Source organism: Protomyctophum parallelum, assembly GCF_964188405.1.
Source record: "Protomyctophum parallelum genome assembly, chromosome: 22".
Lineage (NCBI taxonomy): Eukaryota > Metazoa > Chordata > Actinopteri > Myctophiformes > Myctophidae > Protomyctophum > Protomyctophum parallelum.
The window spans coordinates 13,136,595-13,162,312 of record NC_139714.1 but is presented as its reverse complement, the minus strand read 5'-3'; positions in this window follow the sequence as shown (position 1 = coordinate 13,162,312).

Sequence of the window (25,718 nt, the reverse complement as noted above, 5' to 3'; positions counted from 1 at the left end):
TGGATCTACTGATACCAATGAAAGCTGTAGCCTATGACAAAATGGCTACAGCTAAGCCATGCATTAGTTTATCAATTTGATATTTGTGTGTACGGTTTTCAAAAATATTAAAATGTTGCCGCTATATAAATTCAAGGTAGTATTATTATTAATTGAACCTAATTATCCCAACCGACAGCTGACATTGAGCCGCTGTGTATGGAAATAAAACCAGGGACAGCAAAAAGTACAGTCCGCTAAGTCCTTGTAACATAAAAGAGCCATTACTGAGCTGGTGACAGGAACCGGTAGACAGGAACACAAAGCTGCACTTCCATTCTATTCACTGAAGTGGTTAATGTAGGCCTGCCCTACCGTATGTTTTGTAATAATAATCCAAATAATATGACAAATGTTTTCTAATAATTCTAAGGCAAATACAGTACAAGTACACCACTGATACCCGAGGTTCAACCAAAGTTAGACATTGCTTTATGGACACTACAAATGTTATAATGCTCTTATTCAGGGGGGCACACACACACACACGCACGCACGCACGCACAGTATAGTTAAAAATACCAACCTCTCTACACCGGCTTATAAAATATGAAAACTACTAGGGCGATTCGTATAATAATTGCGACAGGCTATACCAAGAAATACCATGGCTCAAAGGTATGACATTTCAACTAATAAATACAAAAAGCCTTCCACACCAGGTTGTGTTGTCGACACAGATGGCAGACGAGGCTGAAATGTTACGGTACCAGGCACCGTTCCAAACAGTGAGCGGAGGTGGTGTTCTGGTCAGGACACATCTGCCCCGGTCAGCTGTCACTTCCTTCCTAATGCCTGTGTCTACCTGTGGATCCGGACCCCAAATGTTTTCCGGGGGTCCCCAGATGAACATTGTTGGACTTAATTATTGGACTTTTAAGACCTTTTAAAGACCAATTTAGTTTTGACAGGTGTCAAACTGATAGTTTGACAGGTATCTGGGCACTGATCCTCTGAGTATCTTAAGTACAAAGCCCATTGAGAGATGTTGCACTCTGTCTTCTATACCTTGAGCAAACCCAGACTAGCAAAGTGACCCAGGTGGTGAGGGAGATGCACCTTGTTGATGCCCACCACTGCTCTATTCGAGTGTTCATTGTGTGACAAGCCACGCTCAATGCCAATTGGCACACCTTTGGCCAATTGGCATGCAATATTAATCAGATTGTGTTTGGCAAATCTGTTCATCTGCTCTAGATCAGACGTCTTGCTAATGCGAGATGCAGACGGGGGTGAAAACATCACCTCTTTTGGTGGAGGTAAATGTATTTACTGCCGTGTCAAACTGAGCAATTTAGCCATAACCATGATTCCATTAAATATTAGCCATTAAGCAGTGTGAAGTTGAAATCATGTGCCATTGTTTCTCAGTCAGTTTGCCCATTCTGATGGGCCCATCCTCCACAATGCTGACTTGGCACTGTATGGGTGTCGCTGTGGGTTCTAATAGAAATGCAGAAATATAATTTTAACTTGGCATGCTGTATGGCAGAGACACTGCTACTTATACCCATGAAGACATGATTTAGTGAATGTAACCTTGTGTCCTTGTATGCTTTAATTCCTTTATGTGGACAGAATTGTTAAAATATGTGAGTGCGTGCGTGCGTCACGGTGCGTGCGTGCATGTCTAAACTACAACAAGCTTCCCTATCCCGAAAACACAGGCCAATTATGTAGATGCTGGACGAAGCTGGATGCACCATGTTGGACTCGAACCCACAACCTCCGTGGTGGGCATGCAGCGACTTTACCACTGCGCAGTGGACTTTCACTTTAAAACACTTTGAGTCATTTTACCGTCTACTCTGGCTTTCATGTGTTTCAGTTTCTTATCCTGGCCCGCCATTACATATGATAATAATCCTGATTCATATTGTCGGAACTGAACTGAACACATCCATATTGTTTTGCTATAAATGCAACGAAACCAGCTAACACCAGAGTAACAATTGGCACTGCATGTTATCCTACACGCGGGGGTATAGCACCTGTCAGCAGGGAGTGTTGGGAAGGGACTCTGGAGGAATGAAGGCTCTATACGTCCTCCTGGTTGGGGCTCCTCATTGATTATTAGGATATAACACAGAAATGTGTGTGGGGAGGAATCAATTGGCATAACGACTAGATTAGGGGGGAAATGGGGCAAAAGAAAAAGAAAAAAAAACAATAAATCAAAATCTTATACTTCTACTTACCGGACTTGCTGACTAGACCGGAATCTGACTTTGCTGAATGCTGTGGACGTGTGGTGGGTTCCTGCCGTGGATCCTCCTCATCAAGCCGCCTCACCGTGTGAGGTCAGGCTTAATGGCCGTCCAGCCGCGAGACGAGTCCTGGAGGGAGAGAGCCGAGGGGCCAAAGGTTGCATCACTTTAAACATCATACAGTGTAGGACCTCAGAGGGAGGGCTGGCTGTGTTCCAGCTTCTCAAGGACTGTAAAACAGGACTGTGATTCACACATCTGCTGTGCTATATTATCATCGCTGTCGGGCGGGCCATGCCAGGGGCTAGGGGACCAGAGCACATAACCCCGGGTACTATAGCTGCACTGCACTGGACTTTTATTGTTAACTTTTAAAGCTCTTATAACGGCCTGGCACGGTGGCACCTTAATATCTAGCTGAGCTGCTGGAACCCTACGTGCCTGTCCTTAGCCTGGTCCTCTGATAGTCGGGTAACCATACATGGGTGACGGGCCTTTGCCATCAGGGCACCTATAGACTCTGGACATCAGACTTGCTAGCTCCATAAACGTTTTTTTAAATAAATGTCCAAATGGAAATTAAGAAACTGTGCTCCGAGGGATCAAATGTAGTTATATAATTGTCATTCATTATTTTTAAAAATTTCTCTAGGTTTCCCAAAAGACTGAAAATTGCGGATCTACAAGCTCACTACGGGTCGCAATGTGTGACCTTGTAGATCGGCTATTCTTGCTACTTGTACAACAATAGTGTTCTTTGAAAAGCATTTAAAAACATGAAATCTAGACAGGTTTGTGGCCCTGGCTGACAGTGACGATATCATGAATAATATAAAAGTGTTTATTCTGCCTAGCCTTGCATTCCTAAAGCTAGCCAAGGCCAAAACTATTCTATTGACTTCAGATGAGATGTTCAACATTCTATTTGTACACTGCATATGTAAAGTCAATGAATTTGACATTCAAGAAACTCAGCACATTTTACAAGGTAATGCATGTCAACGGTGGGGACAACATCACTTTGTCACGCACTGGAAATCGTTACCATTTCATTACAGCAATACATGTATGCTAGTATTGATCGGCACGCACCACTGTATCAAGTATGTTCCCCAGACATATACCGTAACAAATTTGATCTATAATAATGCATACAGCGTTCATCGGTGGTGTATCAAAATCCTTAGCCGATCTACAAGCTCCCAATGTGCCGTTGTGAGTTTATACAGTATATGCCCATATATGGTGTCCTTGTCCTTGTCCCTTTATGCCCATATATGGAGAACCCTGATGACAATATGCAGTTCAAGGTTTTTCAGACCAACAGGGACCCCCCACTACATATTGACCCCCTTTCCACCAGTTGGTTCCCAATGGGAACCGGTTCAGTTCTTTTTGGTTCTTAGTGAGCCAGAGCTCCAAAATTGGTGGGAAAAACTAGACCTATATTAAATTGTTTATGGGATCAAAACAAGTAAATGAATACATGATAAGCCTTCCACAGTAGTAGCTTTTTCATATTTTCGATTATCTTTCATATTTTCCTACATAATGACTCATTTGCATATTTAAAAATGTAAAATTTGTAATACAATAAATCATTCTGTTCGTTACTGTAAGTAATCAACTTTGGAAGTTCATGGTGATAAGAATCTAATATGGTATAGTTTTGCATACTCAATTCATAATTAACGTTCCAATTTTGGAACTCTGGCTCAGTAAAAACCAAAAAGAACTGAACCGGTTCCCATTGGGAACCAACCGGTTGGATTTGTTGGATTCATGTTAATGTGTATTTTCAGACATTTTAACCAACCTGACCAATCTGTACTTGGTCTGCTCTTATTTCCCCTCTACACCGAACATTGCGTTGTGAGCTTGTAGATCGGCTATTTTTGGCTTTTACAGTATGTTCCTCAATAGGGATGATAGGGTTCAAGTGGTTCATGTAAAAAAATGAAAACCTTATCACACAAAGATAGTAACTCTGAGGACCCCTAGGGGTCCCAGAACCCCTGTTGAAGAACCTTTTCATGTCAAAGACCACCTACAAAAATCATGTACGAATCACCATTCATATTATAAATGATTCAAAATTCGATTAAGGTTATTGTCACGCTGTGACCCGGGAGTGGTGTGGAACCAGAGACAGAGACGGAAACCAGTATGGCGGCACAACACTCTTTACTTTACTAATAACATAACAGAAGTAGGCCTACATCTCACAGGGCGAATGACACTTCACTCAAACACGAGGAAATCCCAGGCTCTCCAACAGCATGGCATTGTATTAAGAACCAACACAGTTACAGAAACACAGCACTTAAATAATAAAGTCACAATTAGTCCAATAGTCTGCAGCTGCGTTCCTACCCTCTCAGGCATTATAGAACAGGGTTCTAGCAGTCTCCATTCTCCAACATCTATCGTTCGTCCACTTCCACCCTTCCCTGTCTCTCTCAGGCCCACACACACACACACACACACACGCACACGCACACGCATGCACACTCCGGAGCAGAGAAGGTTCCGGTCGGCTGAAGCCGAAGGTACAAGCAAAGCAATAAGCTTGTTGTGGAAACGACCACAAGATCAATGGAGGTTTTAGGAAAGCAGAGCACGTACGCACAGTCAATTAGAGGAAGGACGGCGCACGCACGCACGCACGCACAGGCTTGGCCTTTAAGAAGAGAGTTACTTTTCCGCTCCCGTCAGCTCTTTATTTCCCCCTCGCTCTTCAAAAGCATCAGCAGCAACAGTGAATCTTGGCTGAGATGATGTGGTTGTTTCTGGACCGCAGCACATTGACCACAACACAACAACAACACTTTGCTCTTACTTACTTTGCACTTCATTGTGCAACACACTCTCACTCTCACTCCCCAAATGGCGTATCATGACTTCTTGCCTCAAACATGACCAACACAAGACAAAGCTACCGGATGATCTCTCCCACTTTCACTCACTCCTCTCTGCCTTCTCCCTCTCACTAGCCACTGCTAAAACCTCCTTCTACCACACCAAAATCCAAACTTGCACTAAGTTCTAACCCAAGGAAACTCTTCTCCACTTTATCCTCCCTTAAACCCCTTCCCCCCACTCAACCCTCATCCCTCACCGCGGAGGCCTTTGCCACCTACTTTGAAAAGAAGTTTGATGATATCAGTAGCTCCTTTACCCCCCTCCCCTATAAAGAAGCACTCGACTCAACCAATGCAAACCATAACATACCATGCATGTCCTCCTCTCCTCTATCCCCAGACGAGGTCACATCCACTAGACCCACCACCTGTCCTCTCGACCCCGTCCCGTCTCCAATCTTCCAGACCATCGCACCTGACCTGCTCCCCTTCATCACCTCCATCATCAACACCTCAGTATCACCACTCCTCAAAAAAACAACTCTTGACCCCTCAGATGTCAAGAACTACAGACCTGTATCACTCCTTTCCTTTCTTTCCAAAACCCTTGAACGTGTTGTCTCTAACCAGCTTTCTCTCCATCTCTCACAGAACAACCTGCTGGATCCCAACCAGTCAGGATTCAAGAAGGCACTCTCCACCCTCTGCCACCTAGGTGGAAGACCGCATCACTGCATGCCTGGCTGACATCTCACAGTGGATGTCTTCCAACCACCTCAAGCTGAACCCAGACAAGACTGAGCTTCTGTTCTTCCCAGCTAAGTCCTGCCCTATGCGGGAGCTAACTATCTCCGTAGACAACGCCCTGGTAAAGTCTGTCCCGACAGCCGGGAACCTTGGTGTTGCTGGACATTCAGCTCTCGTTCAAAACACACATCACAGCTGTCACTCGATCCTGTAGGTTTACACTCTATAACATACAACGAATTAGATCGTTCCTCACCCAGGAGTCAGCCCAGCTCCTAATCCAGACAACAGGCTTGTCAAAACTTGACTATTGTAACTCCCTCCTTACTGGCCTACCGGCATTTGCACTTAAGACCCTCGAACTGATCCAAAATGCCACAGCTCGCTTGGTTTTCAACCAGCCAAAATTCTCACATGTCTCCCCCCTTCTCCGCTCCCTCCATTGGTAGTCTGGGTCACTTTCCCAAATATATGAACACCGAAGGCAAATCGTGTTAATTTATGGCATACATGTTTTCTAGGGGTATTAAGGTCTGCTGAATCCAAATCTGCTGTATGCCAAGCTCAAAAATGGATGCTAAGCCCTCAAAATGGACCATTTAAAGATGGCGGCCACCACTATGCTGAAACATAATAAAACACATTATGTTTGACTAAACATGGTAGAAAATAGACTGAAATGTCCTCTTTAATGTTTTCATATATGGGGAATACAATGAAATATTCTGATTTAAGCTCAATTGTGAAGAAACCAGTTTTATATAATTTATAGTGACAATTGTCCTCTTTAGTCCAGGCCCTTAGGGATGCAGTATGTCGTGCTAATCAGTCTAAAAGCACCATATTTGGCCCAGATGTAGTCCAGGGCATGTTCTAGGGCCTGAGCCTTATGACCTTCACAGTTGCCATATTGGCCAAATCCAATATGGCTTCCACCTGAAAATGGTTTTGGCTATAACTTCTAAACCAGATGAGCTACAAATGCAAACTTGGTGTCCATTTCAGGATGTTTGACGATAAGAAACATTTTGGAATAGCCTACTTATCTTTATGATTGGGTGTGTCTGGACACCTAATTTGCATATGTCCAAGATGGAGGCAATATGAAAATACCTTGTTGTACCTTAACATTTCACACTATATTGGCAAACTTGTGTCTATTTGTATGTTTTTTCTTTAGCATTAGAAACATTGGAATGTTCTTATACTGTATGTTGTCGTCTGGACCCTCATTATTGGTGCAGGCACCCTCACATGAGGGTGGCCTGGTTGCTCAGTAGAGCACTCACCTTTCAACCACAATAGACTATGTGCATGCATGAAGTGAGTGGCAAAGTGAGTTTAACGTTGTTTAATGCAATCAGATTTCTGTTTGGAGGTATGAGCTGTCAAGGCCAGAAAGTGTTTTTTTTCCCCCGCATAACTTCCGGGTATGATGATGATGTCCTGTGCATACCCTCTATGACTATGCCATGGCTTTGATCCTGGGCACCTCCGACTCTGATAAGAAGGCACTTTGACCTACTTATACTTACTTACTGAAATCATGAATATGACAACCATGCAGACACAATAGCAGGGGGATGGGATTAGCCACTGTCGTATCTGGACAATAATAATCATAATAATCATTCTATAACCAAATGGCACTCCGTGCTAAGTAAGATGTGGGAGTCTGTCTGTCTAGCTAAAGCATTCATCCATAGTGAAGTAGCCTGGCTCGGCTGTGTGTGATAGGAATTAGCATTCTATTGTTTCAACCAAGAGGCCAGTTGATTAAGTCTCAGACGTCACTCTTTATGCATTCCCCCACTGTTGGTAGGTAAAAGGTTTAAACCCCCTCCCTGAAACACCTCTGTTTGATGGAACTTTGTATAAAATGTCCCTTTGTAAGTGAAAGAGGGGGTCGGGTTGGTGCAGGCGGACCGCACGGTCAGGCTGTGCTCTGTGCTCCGCGGCCACAGCTGGGCCGCGGGAAGCTCTCTGTGTTTTGGTCTCGGTTGTTACAATAAATACAACGCTACACTCCAGCTCATCTCTGCCTGCGTGTTTCTTCATCCGATCGTCTGAGGCTTTGATGCCGAATACTCTTCGTCCGTTTTTGTCTCTATTTTAGTCCAGTTTAGTTAGTGTACTTGAAGTATAAAATTTACTTCATAATGGAGCCTGAACAAGTTTCCATGGGGTGGATCAATCCATTCCAGTTAAAAAGAACCGGTGGACCAGTGGACAATTTTGACAAGTTGGCGTTGAGTTGATTTTTTTTCGGCGAACGGCGGAACAAAGGGATTCGGCGACCGGAGGTGGACGAACGGCACGTGCGGTGCACTCCGACATGGATCGGCGACGAAGCGGGAGGAAGCAACCCTCTACAAGCGCATCGACGGGCGACCACATCTCGGCGGGAAGCGGCGGAGGTCCCATGCGGTCCCATGAGTCTTCACCGAGGGGGGTCCCCGACAATGCGGCGACCGGGAGCTTTCATCACGGCGCGCGGCGACAGGACGGCACGGCGCGATTCATCTCATCAGCGGTCGTGAGCAGTGACCGTGATGAAAGCTCCTGGAAGGAGGAACCCTTCCAGTCGCCTGGTGCCGTCCCTGCAGGCACTTCCTCAGTCCAGGAATGTGGAAGTGCCGTCCTCAAACTCAACAGGTAAAAGGGTGATGGCTCAAGTAGTAGCTCAAGTTGCCATGAATTATACCATTATACCATATACCATTGTAAATATTTTTTATGAAATATTGGGTAAAATATACCCATGTTTAGTGATGGTGCAACAAGAAATATGTTTAGTGTTCTAGGGTTAAAATAATGAAAAACTAATGATTGCAATTAGTGATGCACCGAATATTCGGCCGCAGAAAATATTCGGCAGAAAAATGCATTTTCTGCCTATTGGGTTTCGACCCAAATAGGGAGAAAATATACGTGTATCACCGAATAGTGTATGCAAAAAGAGCTGAATAAATGTTTTATGACTCATAATAGTGATTATTATTTACATTGTTAAAGGGGAAAACCACTAATTTTCAACATTGAACTATTTCATTAATATACCCTAGTTAGCGTTGTTGTGTGGAATTAAATAATAAAAAGTCCCCCCCTTCTGTGTAGCCTAGAACTGGAGGTCTAGAACTTGAGGTCATGTGATCAGTGTCATCACGAAGATGCACTCTACAAGCCAAAGAGTACAGAGTACAATTAGCCCTTCACTAAGTCTAGTCCCTCCCCAACCCATCCTTATCCAATAGGCACATTAGCAGTGAAGAAAGCTTGACCTGTATAGCAACCGTTGCTAAACTATTTGGATTGGCATTGGACAATCGCTTTTTGGGGTGGAATTTAGTTAAGGGCTAATTTGGTGGGTACACTATCGCTCCAGTTCAAGTTGTACGGAAGCATCGAAAGTTGTTCAACCGTCGGATAGATAGTGGGCTTGTTATTGAAAAAGACATCAAGCCATATAGGCTATTTTTAACACCATTGTAGCTGTCTGACAGTGTCGGCTCTCATGTGCATTCAGCTACTTTTTTCCGCTCACCTTAATCCAACCGACTGATCTTCGGACTTCATTCAACTGCCAGGCAGTCTGTAGTAGTCGTTTGGTAGAGAGCTACCTTTACAGGGAATGGATGGATGAATGGGGTGGCTTTATATAGTGCGATATCAGGCTGAATTCCAAACAGAATGCCATCAATGACAGCATCATCACCCACAGACTGGTATGGGTCTGTCCCCTGATAGACTATAGCCAGGTGGGAGGCAGTCCTTTGAAGTAAGGCATGCAGCCAGCCACCTGGAAACCATAGTCTGGTACATCAAACAGAAAGGCTGATGGATAACAAAAAATCTGTCCATGCATCCTCCTTCCATTATAACAGCAGTGGTTCTCAAACCTTTTGTCAATAATGTACAGTAGGCCTATGTATAACAGATTGTGATTGTCCAAATACACTAATAAACCTGTATTCTTTTAAAATATATTTTCTTTCACATCAGGACGATGTAATGCCACCAGTTGGCAGTGCTCAAGTTCTGTACAATTTTACTTTTATTTCAGAGGCAAATGTTGTACTGTTACTCCCAGGGTCGGCTCCAGGATGAAATGACTAAGGGTGCAGTCGAACATTTCGAGCGTGCACACCAAGTGTTGTTATTTTTATTTCATACAGCTATTGAGTTGTTAAATCAAACGGCTAGGGTGATAACTGTACAGGTGCCTCTAGAGGGCGCTGTGGACTGTGTGGGGGCTGATCAGTAGGTTATCTTCCTGTTGCCATATGTTGATTGATTTTACAATGTAATAGCTGCATGCTGAAATAAAATAACAATTACGGGCAATTACTGCTGTTAAATAGGCCTATTTATTAAACTAGGCCCTTCATATTTTGATGCCAATACGTTTGTACTTTTACTCAAGTAATTTTGTTATTCCGGACTTTCTACATTGCTGTATTGATACTTTGACTTTATAGGCCTACACCTCCATTTAAGCTATTCATATTCTCACTGTGATAACATTGTCCATATTATCCCATTACCTCCTAGACCTAGTTTGAAGAGAAACCCAAAGCATTCTTAAAAAATAAATGTGAACTAGATAAAGTGCCCCTCAGGGCACAGGTCTCCACCAGGGCAGGGCAGGTTGTGGCCTCCTGGTGGCGCTATAATAGGCCAATGTGAAAAGGGTGCCATTTCTTCTTACGCCTTGGATGGCAATTGGATGATTTGAGGCATTTTGTTCAAAAAATGGGTTTTGCAAAAATCCACCTGTTGGTGGTGCTATAACAGGCCAATGTGAAAAGGGTGGGAAGATTTCACATAAATTGCACGCTGCGTTCATGATTTGAGGCTTTTTGTTAAAAACGGGCCAATCCTGAAAACTTTGAAAGCCAATGGAATATGAAATATCGGACAGATCCGTCTTGAACACATGACTATAGATTTTTGGACTCAATCTGGAGGAGTCATCAAAAAATTTGTTTTTCAAAAGTCGGCCTCCTGGTGGCACTATAACAGGCCGTTCTGGAAATTTTGGGCAGAGGTTCATCGTTGGCATCCAGGGAGTGTGTGCGCAAAATTACTGTAGCGATAGTGTGTAACAATTTGCGGGATTTTTGGACAGAATCTGGAGGAGTAATATAAAAAAATATGTTTTTCAAAAGTCGGCCTCCTGGTGGCATCGACCGGGTTAACGGTGCCGGAGATTAGCTGTACACACACGGACACACGGACAGAGTGCTAAACGTACTCTCTCCCCATGCCTTCGGCCTGGTGGAGACAATGAATGTGTTGAGCAGTGACTCTGCAGACTTATAGTTCATGCAGGAGTAGATGTTTGATGCATGGTGCTACAGTGCCTCCTTCTGGTCATAAGGAAGAGTAGGCTACATCACATGGCTGTGCTTCTAAAAACATGTTCATGTCAAGGAAGGAAGGACCCCCATTTCAAAAGATTTTGGACACCCTTACATTATTAGATCAGATTTAGGACAGTGGTTTTCAAACTTTTGTCATGCCCCAAACTATTTGGACCCCCATCTCAGAAGTAAAGATTAGAGTTAAAATTGTTCGCTTCGATTTGCACACAATTCAACGATTTTTCTAAAATAGCAGATCTACAAGCACATAGCTCTATCATGAGTGCTAACACTAACCCCCCACTTTGAGAACCAATGACTGAAAATCAAGGTTATAATAGTTAACTAAAACTAACTAAAAAACGAAAACTAGAATTTAAAAAAAACATTTTAGTTAACTGAAACTAAATAAAAAATTAAAATAAATTGATGAGTATGAGTGTATGTGCTGTACCTGCAACCAACAGAACCAAGTGTTGTTTTTTCCTTATTACTGTAGGAGAGTACAATCATCCAATCCACTAAGCAACTCAAAGCAAGGCAACCATTTGCAATTTTGGCAATTTTTTGGGGGGCGCTACCCACACTTTTAGCTGTGTTGCTCATTCCACGAATGCCCGATTCTTACAATCTATATACAGACTATACCTCGTTGTACAGGTGACAACGATCAACGATTAAAATTATATAAAACACAATACCAAATGGTATCATCAAAGTGGAGAAATAAAGGACCAAAGTTAAGTTTCTGAACTTTTAGAGTTTATATTTTTAAATGGTATATATTTTTGGTTTTATTACACAATACTTATTTGATCTTTTTTAATCCTATACCTGACAAATAAACCAAAGTAAGAAAAAAAAACGATAACTAAACTATAACTAAACTAAAATAAAACTAAGCATTTCACCAAAATAAAAACTAGCAAACCCGCTCTAAAAACGAACTAAAACTAACTGAATTAGAAAAAAACAAGTCAAAACTAACTAAAACTAAACTATAATGAAAAAACCAAAACTATTATAACCTTGCTGAAGATAACAGTATGAACTGAATATAGTCATCCTTAAACAGACTTCTAACTGGTGAAATAATAGCCAAAGTTGTACTTTTCCTCATTTTACTGTGGACCTCCTGGAATCCCCTGAAGGACCCCTGGGGGTCCCTGGACCACCATTTTGAGAACAATTGGCTTAGAAGCCTCATCATCAAGTCACTGTGTGTGTGTGTGTGTGTGTGTGTGTGTGTGTGTGTGTGTGTGTGTGTGTGTGTGTGTGTGTGTGTGTGTGTGTGTGTGTGTGTGTGTGTGTGTGTGTGTGTGTGTGTGTGTGTGTGTGTGTGTGTGTGTGTGTGTGTGTGTGTGTGTGTGTGTGATATACAGCAGTTATATAATTATGCAGCAGGATCAAGATGACTGGAGGACAACCTAGAGGGAGGCGATGATCGTCAAACAAACTGGGAGATGCAATTACAGCAATAAACACAGAAGAACAGAGAACAGACCGGAGTGGATAGGTAAACAGTAACACTAGTAAAACAGTAAAACAGACATTACTATTTTGTCCGTCCGGTTGTCCATTCGGCTGTCCAGGCAATTACTCTCAATTATCCTCACTTCTACCTCAGCAATTATAGCGGTTATTGATTTCAGGCCCCCAGGCTGCATGTCTTATCTTCACTGCACCATATAGCACCAGAACGCTGCAAATGATAACTTGGTTTATTCATTAACTTCAGGTGTATTGCACTGCCTGGCCGCTGCTAAGACGACTGTGACGAAAACCACCTCGCCACCTGAGATATTACAGATGCTTGTAAAATAAGCATGCATGCAATATGTCAGAGAATAAGTTTGCTTTTCAACGAAGTATCCCACTGAGCAATCAGATTAATCAGCACAAAAATTATGAATTTGCTTAACATTCAAAAGACTAAATTCCAATACCAACTCTCTGTCAAAAGTGTTAGGGCAACCCATAGGGTGTGTAGCCTACCACATGGGCTCTAATGCCTGACAGCGAATCCCCGGTTAAATTCCCAGCAGGCGGGACCATTTGCTTCCGGTTGTTTCCCGTCTCTTACTACTGGCTACTACTTCTTCTATTACTATCACTGTCAAAGAACAGCTTGATTTTAATAAAACAAGAAGCAAGAAGCGCTAGAGGCAGCCAATCATGGAAAAGTGTCCACTAGGTCCTCACTAGTCTAAAAGCCAGGTTGCACCTGGCTAATGAAAACTAAACCAGAAATGTCTTTCAAACACTTGGCTTGAGGCAACCTCCCTTTAATCATTAAACCGGTTAATAACAGGTGTAATGATTAAAGGGAGGTTCCACCATGCCTCAAGCCAAAATCAGGCTGGTCCAGTGCATCTCAGGCTGTGTTTGTGTCGAATTGGCATGTGTTGGAAGCAGTAAATAATATGAGCATACTGTACAATTCAGGCATTTAGCAGACACTCTTAATCCAGAGCGACTTACATTAAGCAAGAACAAAAAGCATGGCAATACATCACATACATAAAAAGTACCGGTAGTTATCATGAAACATGCATTAAGGCTAAGAACGTAACAGTGGAATATAATGAAACTATACTGTATAAACTATACATACCTGTATAATTTATATACTATACTATACTATACTATATACTATATATATCTAAGTCTACATAAGGTGCTATCTAAGGGGCTAGAGCAAGTGTTACGGGCCATGATGGAGTCTGAAAAGGTGGGTTTTCACTTTTCAGACTACGGCGGAAGATTGGGAATTTGGGAGTGAGGCTGCATGGGAATGGCAAGTGCATTCCATAGTTTTGGAGCCAGAAGGGAGAAGAGTTTGGGACATATGTGGAGCATTGTCCCAGCGTTTTTAGTGAAGGTACTTCCAGCTCCCTGCGTTGGCTGATCTGAGGCACAGGAGGGTTTGTAGGATTCGATCATACTTGCAAGATATGGGGCATTGGGGGGAGCCATACCTTTGGTTGCTTTGAAAGCCAGCATCAGAGTTTTGTATTCTGTGCAGGCCAATGGAGGGAGCAAAGAAGGGGGGAGACGTACAGAATTTTGGCTGGTTGAAGACCAAGCGAGCTGCGGCATTTTGGATCAGTTGGAGAGGCTTAAGTCCTGTACAGTTACTGTACAGGTCGGGGGTGAAACAAACAAATAAATAATTTACATAAAATTAATCAAATTACATTAATTTTTGTAACATAATAATGGATTCATGCATGATTGCTTGAACAACCTGTTCACATAATTTGTGATGAGCAATTTCATTTTATGCTTCATTACCTTATTTTACTGTAATTGGTAGGCCTCAATTGGACAATATTTACACTCTCAAAGTTGATTTAACACTGATGATGTTAAGTGTACGCATCGAGAGGGGTCGATAAGAGAAGGTCAGCATCGCAGTAAGGGAGCTGCAGAATGCACAGTCACACTGCCTGCTCCCCTGCCAGCTTTTTGAATATGATACTTGTTGACATTTAGTGAGACACAAACATAAGCCGCTGTCACCACACTCTAATGTAAAACATCCATCAACTTGAACCCACGCCAGAGAACCTGCAGAGAGCCGAGCATCAGTGATGATGCCACTGCCATCTCCAGTTATCACAGAGTTGAGGAGAGATCAAGCTCCATGCATCATTTTGTTATACTATACCGCCCTCTAAAGGAAATGCCCAGGAACACATTATGTTATGTAGGATATGGACAGTGCAGGCTCCCAACCTTTTCTGGATCAGGGCCCTTTCAATATCACATTCACAATAGCTGGTGATAGGCACCAGACAGAGCAAGAAGAGGACCCCGGTACGGCGGTACCCATTACCATCCAGTGGGAAGAGGTAGAGATTGTGGACTCCTACAAGTTATTGGGCGTCTATACCTGAAAAGATCTGAACTAGAGAGACAACACAGAGGCTGTCTACAAAATGGGACAGATCAGACTGTATACCTCCTGTGTGTGTAGAAGGCTAATGACTCGAGTCCAGGCACTGCACTCCCTGCAGGGGTGTGGAACGTGTGTGTCGAATATGAAGTCGGTGGGGCAAACGGTTCTCGAGTTACGTGCATTACAACTGTACACACACACACAGACACACGCACGCACGCACACACAAAATTATAGTAGGACTAGACCTGTATGTGCCCATCGGCCACCGGCCTACTTGAGAACGATGCAACTTGGGAACCTAATAATACCCGTTGTCAACTATCTATTTAACTATCTGTCCGTGTCCCTTTTGTGCCCATACTGGAAATCTCTGTATCTGTCTTTGTGCGAGACCGATTGTGCAAGAAATTTGTGCGAGACCAATTGTGCGAGACCGATTGTGCGAATAAAACCATACATACGTATAAAACCCTACATACGTATAAAACCCTATATACGAATAAAACCCAACATACGTATAAAACCATACATACGTATAAAACGATACATACGTATAAAACCATACACACATACGTATAAAACCATACACACATACGTATAAAACCATACACACGTATAAAACCATACACACATACGTATAAAACCATACACACATACGTATAAAACCATACACACATACGTATAAAACCCTACACACATACGTATAAAACCCTACACACATACGTATAAAACCCTACACACATACGTATAAAACCCTACACACATACGTATAAAACCCTACACACATACGTATAAAACCCTACACACATACGTATAAAACCCTACACACGTATAAAACCCTACATACGTATAAAACCCTACATACGTATAAAACCCTACATACGTATAAAACCATACATACGTATAAAACCCTACATACGTATAAAACCCTACATACGTATAAAACCATACATACGTATAAAACCCTACATACGTATAAAACCCTACATGCGTATAAAACCCTATATACGTATAAAACCCTACATACGTATAAAACCCTATATACGTATAAAACCATACATACGTATAAAACCCTACATACGTATAAAACCCTATATACGTATAAAACCCTACATACGTATAAAACCCTATATACGTATAAAACCATACATACGTATAAAACCCTATATACGTATAAAACCCTACATACGTATAAAACCATACATACGTATAAAACCCTATATACGTATAAAACCCTATATACGTATAAAACCCTATATACGTATAAAACCCTACATACGTATAAAACCCTACATACGTATAAAACCCTATATACGTATAAAACCCTACATACGTATAAAACCCTATATACGTATAAAACCATACATACGTATAAAACCCTATATACGTATAAAACCCTACATACGTATAAAACCCTACATACGTATAAAACCCTACATACGTATAAAACCCTATATACGTATAAAACCATACATACGTATAAAACCCTACATACGTATAAAACCCTATATACGTATAAAACCCTACATACGTATAAAACCCTATATACGTATAAAACCATACATACGTATAAAACCCTATATACGTATAAAACCCTACATACGTATAAAACCATACATACGTATAAAACCCTACATACGTATAAAACCCTATATACGTATAAAACCCTACATACGTATAAAACCCTATATACGTATAAAACCATACATACGTATAAAACCCTATATACGTATAAAACCCTACATACGTATAAAACCCTATATACGTATAAAACCCTACATACGTATAAAACCTTACATACGTATAAAACCATATGTACATAAGTATAAAACCATACATCCGTATAAAACCCTACATACGTATAAAACCCTATATACGTATAAACCCTATATATGTATAAAACCATACATCCGTATAAAACCATACATACGTATAAAACCCTACATACGTATAAAACCCTACATACGTATAAAACCCTACATACGTATAAAACCCTACATACGTATAAAACCCTATATACGTATAAAACCCTACATACGTATAAAACCCTATATACGTATAAAACCCTATATACGTATAAAACCCTACATACGTATAAAACCTTACATACGTATAAAACCCTACATACGTATAAAACCCTATATACGTATAAAACCCTATATACGTATAAAACCCTACATACGTATAAAACCCTATATACGTATAAAACCCTACATACGTATAAAACCTTACATACGTATAAAACCATATGTACATAAGTATAAAACCATACATCCGTATAAAACCCTACATACGTATAAAACCCTATATACGTATAAACCCTATATATGTATAAAACCATACATCCGTATAAAACCATACATACGTATAAAACCCTACATACGTATAAAACCCTATATACGTATAAAACCATACATCCGTATAAAACCATACATACGTATAAAACCCTACATACGTATAAAACCATATACGTATAAAACCCTATATACATATAAAACCCTACATACGTATAAAACCCTATATACGTATAAAACCCTACATACGTATAAAACCCTACATACGTATAAAACCCTATATACGTATAAAACCCTACATACGTATAAAACCCTATATACGTATAAAACCATACATACGTATAAAACCCTACATACGTATAAAACCCTATATACGTATAAAACCCTACATACGTATAAAACCCTATATACGTATAAAACCATACATACGTATAAAACCCTATATACGTATAAAACCCTACATACGTATAAAACCCTATATACGTATAAAACCCTACATACGTATAAAACCTTACATACGTATAAAACCATATGTACATAAGTATAAAACCATACATCCGTATAAAACCATACATACGTATAAAACCCTACATACGTATAAAACCCTATATACGTATAAACCCTATATATGTATAAAACCATACATCCGTATAAAACCATACATACGTATAAAACCCTATATACGTATAAAACCATACATCCGTATAAAACCATACATACGTATAAAACCCTACATACGTATAAAACCATATACGTATAAAACCCTATATACATATAAAACCCTACATACGTATAAAACCATATACGTATAAAACCCTACATACGTATAAAACCATATACGTATAAAACCCTATATACGTATAAAACCATACATACGTATAAAACCATACATACGTATAAAACCCTACATACGTATAAAACCCTATATATGTATAAAACCCTACATACGTATAAAACCATATACGTATAAAACCCTACATACGTATAAAACCATACATACGTATAAAACCCTACATATGTATAAAACCCTACATACGTATAAAACCATATACGTATAAAACCCTATATACGTATAAAACCCTACATACGTATAAAACCCTACATACGTATAAAACCCTACATACGTCTAAAACCCTATATATTTATAAAACCCTACATACGTATAAAACCATATACGTATAAAACCCTATATACATATAAAACCCTACATACGTATAAAACCATACATACGTATAAAACCCTTCCTCCTCATGTGAACGCGCATCAGCAAGGGGAAGGGCTAAGGGCCATGGAGAAGGGGGTAATTGGGAAAGGGCCAAAGTGTGTCGCCACTCTCTTACTATTCCACTCAGGCTTTATATTCCACAGCCTGGTCACTAGAGCCAATCAACAGCAGTGTCTGGGTCCACCAAGTATGGGTACAACTACACTGTCAAGGCATCTCTTCCGGGTTTTTTAAACAGCTAGTGGATGGAAATGACGCCACTCACTGTAGCTGTCGCCAGACAGTAAGAAGCTGTTTAAAAACCCGGCATTTTCTGGTGTTCCTGCGCCCAGTCACAACTCACACACCAGCTGGTACTCACTCAATCAATCCTACCAATGAGGGAAAAAGACACAGGGCAACACACAGTCGGGAATCTTGCCCTGAAATCTTAAACATCCACATGTGCATGCATTGCATATACAGGTAGTGTATGATATACAAGTAAGACGCGCAAACGCGGGAAGCGAACGCAGCTCGTAAATGGCAATAACAACAATTAGAATAAATTACATACTTTTTTTAAGGTTTTATTTTTAAAGTTCTCTTTTTTGTGTTTTTTTAAGATTTTATTTTGAAGTTAAGTTTTTTAAGTTAAGTGTTTCTAAAGTTTTTTTTAAGTTAAGCTTTTTATTTTTTTTAAGTTTTTAAGATTTTTTTTAAGTTTTTTTTTTTTTTTTTTTTTAGTTTTTTTTCAAGTTAAGTTTTTTTTCAAGTTAAGTGTTTTTAAAGTTTTTTTTTTAAGTTAAGTTTTTTCTTTTTCATTTTAAGTTAAGTTTTTTCATTTTAAGTTAAGTTTTTGTTTAAGTTAAGTTTTTTTTAAAGTTAAGTTGTGTGTGTGCGCGCGCGTGTGTGTGTGTGTGAGTGCGTGTGTGCGTGGGTGTGTTTTGTGTGATACAGCTGCGCCCTCTGGTGGCGGGCGGGTGGTGTAACAGCGGGACAGACACACACAGACATGATCTGCAGGGTCTCATAGTAAGTTTTTGTGTGATACAGCTGCGCCCTCTGGTGGCGGGCGGGTGGTGTAACAGCGGGACAGACACACACAGACATGATCTGCAGGGTCTCATAGTAAGTGCTCATTGCGTTCGCAATGACTATCAAGTACAGTGATGATGATTCAAGGGACATTCACACTGAGCACTATAACTATAAAAATAGTTTTAAAATCAGTCGTGGGCAGAGTTCACACCGACTAAAAAAATATCACACCCGTGTGAAGTGAGGGGCGCTCTTATCATCATACATTATCATGCATCATCTCATTCCATCACAAATTTTGAGGGGCACTATACTATACTCCCGAGCCCAAACCATGTTAGGTCAGGTTTCACCTGACAAAAAAAATGTTTTTTCAGAGGAATTCAAATAACTCTGAGCCTGGACTGCTTCAACATAACAGGACCTGAAGGTCCGGCGAGCACTTGCCTGGAATGCCTTGCGTTGCATGGGATGAGGAGTTTGGAAATCAGACATTGGAGAAGACCTTAAGAGGCGGCTGGTTCATAGCTACTGTGGAGTCAGTATTGCTGTATGGGGCTGAGACATAGACATGGACATGAGACTTGGACCCTCACAGATTGATTGAAGTATTTATTAACAGTATGCAGAATGGGTAGCCTGGCTAAAGCCCTGAATCGCTACCATTAAAAACATATATCCTGAGTGTCAGTCTACAGAATGGGTACATTTCAAACGAAAGCACAACTCAATACATAAACTACAGTGAGACTGTGTGGACGATACCATAAATAAAGCACTCGTTTTCAATTCATCAGAACTTTTAGAGATGTAGCCTACAAATGTACACTTCTATATAATAAAAACAGGAAATCAACACACACACACACACACACACACACACACACACACACACACACACTTAGCTTATCTTTTCCATCTCATCTTTCATGAACACAGCTGCCATTGATGGTTTTTGTATATTTATTTGGTATAGATGTGTGTAAATCTGGAAGCCTGACTTAATATCAAGAAATCAAGAATTTACTTTATTGTAGCATCACATGACATGTTTACATGTGACTGTCACTCCAGTTCTTAAATCCTCACACTGGCTCCCTGTGTGTCAATAATTCATTTCAAAACACTGTTTGTATATAAAGCTTTAAATGATTAGGGTGAAAATACATTTCTGATCTTGTATAATATCAGAAGCCATCCAGACCTCTCAGATCGCCTGGGAAAGGTCTGCTTTATGTTCCTACAACCACAAAAAAAGCATAGGGAAGCAGCATTTAGTTTCTATGCATATATATCTGGAATAAACTCCCGGAAAACCTTTCTGTTTGCCACTGCCTTTGATTGAGTCACTTTTCTTTTTGTAGTTTCTTTTACCGATTTTGTTTCATGCACCCTGTGTAAAGTACATTTACGTAAAGTGCCTTGTTGCTGAGGGGTGCTAGCCCCTCCTATGCCTGCAGCTTTGTGTGTCTGTGTGTACCCCACACTCCAAAAGTGATTGGCCGGAATGTGATGATGTATGATGATGTAAGAGTGCCGCTCACTTCACACAAGTGTGATTTTTTTTAAATGTGCCATAAAAATAGAATGGTGCCTTACCTGTAACTTGCCTTACCTGTAACAGGTAAGGCATAACATTGATTAAGTTTACGTTCTGCTTTAGCCTGACGGGCACAATTTATGATTGAATCTGTATCCGGTTTACAAATGATTGACCGGACATGTCTGGACGTGACCAGTCACCATACTGACCTTGCCATAAGGTCAGCCTTCACACGCAATGGCCTCGTCTGCAGGTTTAACATTGACCAGAAGAGGGAGCCACTTCATCTAAACTCTAAAGGCTTCTGCCTGAGAACATAAATGCTGTGTGGTGACATAAGGCTGATTAATCTCTCCCTGAAAAAAATAAAATAATCTTTCAAGCGACAATCTGCTCTGTTCCTATTCCATTTTATTATGACGCCAATAATGAGGCATTGCATTACTTGTCAATGTAATACTACTCAGTTTCTTTTGAGACACAAAATGTTTTTATATTTATATAATTTAGAATCTTACGTATATTTTTCAATGTACAAACTATTTTTGATATTATACTGACGATTGGTTTACCTATGATCCTAGATTACTATTTCTACACATTTTACCTCATGTTTCTACCTTGCTGAATGTAAATTGTTCTGGATTAAGAGCATCTGCTAAATGCCTGAATTGTAATTACTTCCTTGTATCACTACTCATTTCCTGTTTAGATACAGTAGATAAGTATGTTATCAGATGAATGTTGGTTACATACTGCATGTTGACACATGTAGAATGTATGCAAGTATAATGATTCAGTGCAGAGGTCCTGGGTCACCCCTAGCCCCTTTCGGCACCCTCGGTTACCTTTTCTGTAGTTTGGACACGGCACCCTAGGGTCCCCGACAGCTTATTCTGCCCTCCATAGGATGCAGATGTACACTCTGTTCACGGAGAGCGGCGGCGCCGCTTGAGTGTTAGTGAGATGTTTCAAAGATGGGAGACAACGGAAACGTGTACGAAACCGCATTAACCGCCGATGGCATTAAGTCTTTTTTATCTTTTTTTGAAATTTTGGCCTCTCTGAAATGATCTCTTCCTCACTTATAGACTTGTACCGCCTCCCGCACAGACTGGCTAACTGCACTGCTGCACGTCCTAGTTACTGCCTCTGATTGGCCGACCGTGTACATACAGGATGTTTATACTGCTGTTGTGTCGTGGGAGGCGGGACATGGGAAGTGAGCATTTCAGAGAAGCCAACGTTGTTTTTAAAACATTAAAAATATACAACGGCATCTGCAGTTAATGCGGTTTCGTACACGTTTCCGTTGTCTCCTATATAGTGTTATGCATCTTTAAAACATCTCACCAACACTCAAGCGGCACCGCCGCTCTCCGTGAACAGAGTATGTACATCTGCATCCTATGGAGGGCGGAATAAGCCGTCAGGGACCCTAGGGTGCCGCGTCCAAACTTCAAAAAAGGTAACAGAGGGTGCCGAAAGGCATCCTTGAGGAGGTTCCAGAGTCCCCAGCTAAATGAGGAACAGTTTAATTATTGCTAAACACTGCTAGAACACCCAATGAGAGAATATAGGAGAATTCTAATCTTTAATAAACTAAATTATGATCTTATGGAGAGCCCTAAAGTTCTGGTAGTGGCATTTACATACATTCAAACATTCACTCATTCATACATCCATACTGTACATTCATAAAACCTTCACACGTTCATACATTCATACAGTCTGAGTAGGCCTATTCATTTAGTTTCCCTTCCACAAGATGAGACAAACCGAATATGTTACATCATGTGAACATGTGACTCCTGCTCACAGGGTAATTGTGGTAAAGACAGACTGCTTTTCCCACATATATGTTTTTCAAGCAATCATTTCATGTTCAATGATTTATTTTTCCTGGCTACATATAATATTTTCTGATCATAATATGCATTCTACTCATTACCAGTATTTTATGCTGCAGAATAATCACCATTACCTTTACTGTCTTGCTATAGCCTCATGGTCAGCACCAACAATTTGAATGCTACATTGTATGCTATAGTTACATGTGTATTCAGGGAGTTTGTTTTCACTATACTGACCAGGTTAAATTGCATTTGACATTCATTTCAGGTTACCAATTATACACAGACAATAGCTAAGTTGCTTGAAACATATAGATGTATTGGTTTAATTGAATTGCCCAACACATACTTACTTCCTGTTACTGGTCTGATCCTCCTAAAAGAATCAAACATGACTCCAGGGCTCCTTTTATAGGGAGGGAATGTATTGGAACATACCACTTGACAGGGGAGTTTGCATTTCATTTGAAACTGCGTATTGTCCATACAAAGAGTGATGTTGCTAAAACAGGCAGAATACTTACCTTGTGTATGGTAATAATTTACCAGGTGGTTTTGAATTGTTTTCTTTGTTTATGTCGTTTGAATTTAAAGGTGATGTCATGTCCTTTTGCTAAGGCTATTAGTTGGTTTGTCCCTAAATGTAAAGGCATTTCAGGTAGTAGACCGTTTTGAATGCCATCAATGCATTGAAAGGGATCTACCAGATCTCAGTAGGCTGCATTGTGTGCGGTTGATCACGGCTGCGCGTTGTCAACTGAGTTTGTGGCTGGTTAAAACTGATATGAGGTTAGGGGACTTACGTGGCTGGTTAATACTGATATGATGTTGTTACGTATCCGGTTAAGACTGAGGTTAGGGCCCAGGCCGTAGCGTAACGGTCTGGGCACCGGACTGGTAATCCAGTCGCAGTGTGCCGCGGGTTCGACTCCCGGACCCGACACGGCCCTTACTGCATGTCATCCCCCCATCTCTCTCTCGTTTCCTGTCAGCCTACAGTCTGTCCCTTCAAAAATCAATAAAAAGGCGTAAGCCGCAAAAAAATATCTTAAAAAAAAAGAAAATGCTGCGGATAGCTCTACCCTTAGAATACAGTCAGTAGTGTCAGACTATTAACCAGGCTGATTTAAGCACCTATACCTTTTGATGAGGGTATATTATACCCTCATCAAAAGGTATAGGTCTACTCTAGACTCTAGAGACTTGTGCTTTGAATTACCGGTATGTAAGTTTATTGTTTTTGTTTTTATTGAATGATCTTTTTTTGAACCGAACACGAACAGTATATTTTTGAATGAACTTGCAAGAAGAATAAATCTGCATAATTGCAAAACTTTGGTTTGTCTATTCTATACCATCTATATTCTATATCATCAAAGGAACTATTTTACAGGAATCATAAAGCCATTTGTTCGAGTTATGTTGTTTCATGTCCTGTAAAATTTACTTTATAATTTTTTACTTTAAAAATTGTGTAATATCAATCAATTTCAATTCAAATGAGCTTTATTGGCATGAGAAAACATAAGTTTACATTTCCAAAGTAAGAGAGGAGAGAGAGAAATACACAAAAGAGAAGAGGAGAGACAGCAGAGAGGAGACGAGAGGAGAGAGAATTGACGGAGATAGAGAGAGATGAGAAGATAGAGAGAGATGAGAAGAGAGAGAGAGAGAGAGAGAGAGAGGGTGGGGGATGAGACAGAAAATGGATAGAGAGAGCAGAGAGGAGAGGTGGCTCCATGTCTCTTCCCCGTCATGACCTCTAGAAGTCTCCAGCAACCTGAGCTCCTCAATGAAATATTTAGAGGTTTTACTTTATCCGCAGTGCGTTGGTCAACGAGATGAACTGCAGCCCTCCATGACGTAATGCCCAAACCGCCCCGCCACCGTCTGATTGGACCACACTGAGCAGAGTGGTCAGGTGACCTCTAAGGGGCATTACAATACACAGAGGCCTGCAGAATGATGCTCCAGTCCATGCTCCAGTCCACGCACTGACCGTGACCGTATCAGGCATTTTACATAGAAGATATGTTAGTTATAGCCATAGCAATGTTGTTGTTTTTTTTTTGTTTTTTTTGTTATATATACAGCTTTTGACCCCACACGTCTCAATATTTGCCATTGACAATGAAAGAAGAAATTAGGTCAAATGTCCGCCAAATATGACGTAAATTTGAGGCAACAGGCATTCTGATTGGCCAGTTTTCATGATGATGTACGATGATAAGAGTGCCCCTCACTTCACGCGGGTGTGATTTTTATAAAGATTCTAACATAATATTATTCCACAATATGTTGTTATTATTAGCACAATCCATGCCCTATTCTCGAGATATGTTGTGGAAAGCTATTAAACCCTCCTTTGCCATTTACAAGAACAAGAGATTTGATAAAACAAATCCAGAATAATAATATCTTTACTGGATTTTAGCTTCCGTCGCAGCCAGTAGCCACCGTTAGCTTCCATGGTAGAAACAGCCCAAATCCCAAAACTCACGCAGTCTTTAGTGGCTTTAGGGCTCAGAATGTTGTAAAGTACGATGCTGTGAGAGTAATAAAACATTGATTCGAGCTCCCGGTTACCATATCAATGGTTCTATCGCTAGAACACGGCCACGAACCTGGCTCGAATTATTACTTCTGGGTCATGCGGATGGAT